Source organism: Octopus bimaculoides, chromosome 6 (genome assembly GCF_001194135.2).
Source record: "Octopus bimaculoides isolate UCB-OBI-ISO-001 chromosome 6, ASM119413v2, whole genome shotgun sequence".
In the NCBI taxonomy this organism is placed as follows: Eukaryota; Metazoa; Mollusca; class Cephalopoda; order Octopoda; family Octopodidae; genus Octopus; species Octopus bimaculoides.
This window is the reverse complement of record NC_068986.1, coordinates 16,522,848-16,528,559: the sequence shown is the minus strand read 5'-3', so window position 1 is coordinate 16,528,559 and position 5,712 is coordinate 16,522,848. Positions and strand designations below refer to the sequence as shown.

Genomic DNA, 5,712 nt, shown 5'->3' with positions numbered 1-5,712 from the left:
TATATATTTATATATATATATATGTATATATACACACACACACACACACACACACACACACACATATATATATATAAATACATATATATGTGTGTGTATGTATATATGTGTCTATTGATATATATATATATATATACTCACGTTTATGTGTATATATATGTATATATATGCATATCTATACATATGTATATAAATATAATATATACATAAATATATACACACATACACTAACATTCACGCACACTCACACACACACACATACGTTCCTTGTCGATATGGTCCTTTTTTTGTAATATATTTTCAACCGTTACTATTAAGATTATCCGTATATTTCAAGAATGGAAGTAACAAAGCCATAGATAGTAAGAACAAAAATATTTTTTTTTGTTTTATCAGCCACAAGGATCACGATATTTTGAGGAAATTGTGAGGAAAGGCGAAATTTAAAAGAAACCTACACACATTAGGACAGTGCGGAGTTCGCGACGAGTGAAATTGGTTAGTGCATCAATAGCAATAGCAATCGATAGCTATAACTAAGATAAATATAAGAAGGACAGTATGGTAATTCAGAGAAAGGGATCCTTGTCCCCTATCACACACTTGCAGAGGATCCTGATGAGCAGACCATAGAAGATTTGACTCACATTATGTCACTTACAGCTGTATATGGTAGGCATAATTAATTACTCTAATGCCATTTAACTACTGTCATAACATTTATTAGACGGCTGTAACTCTCCCTCTCTTTCTCTCACGCACACCCACATCCAAACATGCACACACGCACACATACATACACACGCTCTGTTTGCCTATTATCTTGTTATCTTCACTCTCAAGCAGAATATGTTGATCAAAGGCGACTCCATATCATCAGCATCCCTCGGGCTCATTACAGATTTCGCAAAAGATACAAACCTGCTTGTATCTCTAGCCCCAAATGCCTTATATTTTATATCTAACACTATGTCTTTCTCCATTTCTAATTTAAGGGTAAAAATAAAGCATCCCTGCAAAATATAACCGATCTTTACAAACACGCGCGCATAATAACATCAATGAAATAACGATAGCAGAGTGCAAAAGAAACATCAGCAAGCTGGCTATCGTCTGTACTCTTGACAAGAGATACCAGTTTGTCTTTTTCACTTACCAGGCTCATCCTTCTTAGCCTGGATAACTTTTCTTTCCTTTAAGAACATTGTAGAACGGAAACTTTTCATAGATTGAAATTTAAATCCTAGTCTCTTTAGAAAGTTATTGTTTCTAGAAACCATTGAACTTCAATTACTTTGGACTTTTATGATTATAGATAACAACACGGAGTCAAGCGATTATAGATAACAACACGAGTTAAGCGCGTGTGAGCGATGTTGAGAGATAGTCCGTTACGAATGATATTTTTTAACACAAAAACACCTCTAAGACGCTGAACGGAAATAAATGAACTGCGATCAGGCTCAATAAAAGGAGCGCGAGCTATTGGCTGCAATTACACACTTGAAGTCAGTGTTGGCAGAAATGAAATCACTTTGCAAATACACGTTAACTTTATCAAATTTAGACTCGGCTTAAGTCGTAACAACTCGAGTGACGGTGTTGTTACTTATGTTGATGTATGTGTAGCATGAATTTTTGTCATCAATCCTTCCAAACGTACATTCTTAGCCATAATCACCAAGTTCAGAAGGACCTCACGCACATCATAATATTGTGATGAGTAAAAATTCGTTATTTTTCAGCTGACTTCTGGATACTTCTCGCACGTGAAAACACCCATTTGTAACTTGTAGGACATAAATGTATTATCATTATGGTTTCCTCCACTTTCACGCATATCAGCTGGGTTATTTCATGGACACTCCAGCATGACCACGTGCACAATTTTTCTGTAGAACAAGAAACTCGCCACTGAATTCTTTCAGAAATTTTAAAAAGTACAATCTCAGAATTCATTACCGGATTTCCTTTGTATCTTGCTATGTCTAAATATATTCTCAAGTATTGTTGGTGTAGGACTGGGCTAAAATTTGTAAATATATGAAATTGCACCGTCTAAATTCTTAGAGAGTTTTTATAAATTTTACAAGTGTTGTCTTAGAAAAGAATAATATTTTTGAATACAAAATGGCTTCGAAACTATGAAAATTCCTGATACGTATAACATTTTAAATTAAGCATATATTAATTTCTTAGACTGGAATTTACTATCACTTTTTAGAAAGAGAAGCATTTCCAAACTATTAAATACAAACAGTTTTATAAACAGACAAAGTTTTTGTATATAAAATACTTAATATTTCTCGTAACTCTTAAATACTCAGTGAATTAACACACACATTTAACACTCACTTCCATATTGTGAGCTACTCTCGATTGTCCACCTCTGCTTCTAATCTCAGATCAATTCTTCAATGTAGTAACCCAAGCTGAATTGTCCACAATTGTCCACAATTGTTTGCACGTTGATTCAAATTGCTCCATTCTTTTGCGTTCTATTTAGCGGAATATTTGACAACTGCTTTTTTAACAATATACCCGTATATTTTATTTATGTCTGCATACTGAAAAGGGGTCCTCTATGTCCTTCTGCATGTCAGAGTTGTACTCGATTAAACCACGTCACAGTCTCTTGTTTTTTTTTTTCGTTTTTTTTTCACTGCTTTGCTTTATTCACTTATCTGTTTCCACTTTATACTGGTCCAAAACATTTTACGTCCCTGTACACAAAAAGTATATATTAATGATATTATTATGGAGGTGAAATGGCCCAATGGTTAGAGCAGCGGTTCGCGGTGATAGGTTCGTGATTTCAATTCCTAGACCGGGCGTTGTGAGTGTTTATTGAGCGAAAACACCTAAAGCCCCACGAGGCTCCGGCAGGAGGGGGGCGAACCCTCTTTCACAACAACTTTCACTCACTCTTTCTTCCCGTTTCTGTTGTGCTTGTATTTCAAAGGGACCAGCCTTGTCACACACTTTCTCACACTGTATCCCCACCCCCGAGAGCTGTGGAGTGCTCAGCCACTTGCAAGTTAATTTCACGAGCAGGCTGTTCCGCTGATCGAGTCAACTAGAACGCTCGTCGTCGTAACAGACGAAGCGTCACGAATGATATTGTTGATAATGTTGTTAGACATAAATACTCTCTGGAAGCGCCACACACATACACACGCGCGCGCGCGTGCATGTATGTACGCGAGTGTGAGAGTAATGTCATGTAACTACTAACATTTTAGCGCATTTTCCAAACGGATTGCGCCCTCCACTAAAGGCATCGGTTAACATATTCTTTCATACAACAGTAATTCTCCTTTTACTAGATAGACACTTGGAAATATGTAAATATCCGAAGAATTCATACAGAAAGCGTTAATGCTTGAAGATGGCCTAGGTGTGACTCAGTGATAAGTAGCTTCCTTACCAACAACATTGTTCCGGGTTCAATCCCAGTGCGTGGCACCTTGGGCAAGTGTCTTCTAGTATAGCCTCGGGCCGACCAAAGCCTTGTGAGTGAATTTGTGAGACGGAAACTCAAAGAAGCTAGTCGTATATATATACATATATATATATATATATACATATATATATAAATATATATGTGTGTGTGTGCTTGTGTGTATATGTGTGTGTGTTTGTGTGTCTGTGCCTGTCCACCCATCATCGCTTGACAATCGATGCTAGTGTGTTTACGTCCTCGTAACTTAACGATTCAGCAAAATAGACCAATAAAATAAGTACTAGACTTACAAAGAATATGACCCGGGGACGATTTGCTCGACGAAAAAGTGCTCCAGGATGACCGCTGTCAAATACCTACCTGAAACAAATAAAAGAATAAAATATTGTGTGTACGATGTAAACATATATGTGTGTGTGTATGACATTGTGAATTTATCTATACATCATGCTTGATAATCAGTGTTTGTTTGTTCATGTCCCATAATGTTGTTGCTTTTCAAAGACATCGAAGGGAGTAAGTAACAGAATTCGAGAAAAAATGAAATTTGTAGGTGTAACTTGTTCAAGTAAAACAATTCAGGCGCTGCAACAGCATGGCCGCACTCAAAAAAGTAAACGTTAAAAGATTTAACATCATCATCATCATCATCACCACTACCACCTCCACCTTCTTCTTCTTCTACTTCTTCTTCTTCTTCTTCTTCTTCTTCTTCTTCTTCTTCTTCTTCTTCTTCTTCTTCTTCTTCTTCTTCTCATCAATATTATTAATATCGCTATTGTTGTTGGTGCTGTTGTTGATGTTGTTGTTGGTGGTGGTGGCGGTGGTGTTGTTGTCAGCATCATCATCATCACGATCATCATCATCATCATCATAGTTTTACATATTATTGTTACTACTACAAATGCTACCACAGATACCATTATTATTATTATTATTATTATTATTATTATTATTATTATTATTATCATCATTATTATTATTATTATTATTATTATTATTATTATTATTATTATTATTATTATTATTATTATTATCATTATTATTACCATTACTGCTATTATTACTATTTTACTCTTATTAAACAATACTACTATTATTAAAAATTGTTATTACCATTGTCATTATTATTATTCGAATAAATAGCATTCCTGCACTTAAGAAATCCTCCCCTCCTCACAATTGTAATGGATTTTTATAAATACCAAGCATTCAGATCACAAAAATATCGCCAAGTTATTATTATATTCCAGTGTATGATTATGGAACTCTGTTAATGGTATTAGCCTTTGTCTAAGATAGAATTTCAAAACCGTTTCAATATAGCTAAGAGAACCATTAAAACACGTTTTCAAATGTTATGCAAAGAATCACTAGAAGGTTTAAAAACCCGTATTTAAGATCGCTCACGAACACACATATTCACACACGGAAATATATAAACAGATATGCGTATGTATATATACTTTTAAATATATATTCATATAGATTTGTGAATGCGTTTACGATATGTGAAAGTATATATTTGTGTGTGTGCGTGCGTTACTGCGTCACCATGTGTATTTGCGTATATATATATGTATATATATATATATATACACATACATGTTCTGGAAGAAATACATATTCATGGCTATACAGAAATAAGAAAGTGAGACAAGAGAGTGGTTGTGAACACTCGGTTACATTTGGAAATCACGTTTATATATATGTATCTATTCATACATTCATACATACATACGTATATACATACATACAAATAATTGTAATCTTTTGCACATATACACACACACTCAGACATACCCATATACATATGCACACAATATACATACGTGCTTGCGCACACATGTTATATATATTGACGCCTTCAGTGATTGAAATAGTAATCCGGTAAATTTTATCAACAAGTGTCGAAGCAAATTATAGCATGTGAAACACAGATACGCACTCAAGTTCATAAACATGTGCATGCATTGATACACAGACCTTCATGATTATAAACACAAAACAACATCACGTATACCTACATATATGTATATACACACAAATAAACATATACAAACATATTACACACACACGCGCACACACACACACACACCACACACATACACACACACACACCCACACACATATATACATATATACATATATATATATATATATATAAATATATAATTATATGAAAAATACAATTAGTATTTTGAAAACCTAATCCTCAGTATATTTTATAAAGATTCCGATTTTGTACT

The 5,712-nt window shown here is 34.3% G+C and overlaps 1 long non-coding RNA gene across 1 annotated transcript in view; it reads left to right on the top strand.

The window, feature by feature from the left end:
- Positions 1-5,712, top strand: part of LOC128248033 (uncharacterized) — a 99,634-nt gene that overhangs the window by 3,983 nt on the left and 89,939 nt on the right. The window contains exon 2 of the long non-coding RNA XR_008264304.1: positions 397-672. This is a non-coding gene — a long non-coding RNA (uncharacterized LOC128248033). The remainder of the gene's footprint in view (positions 1-396; positions 673-5,712) is intronic.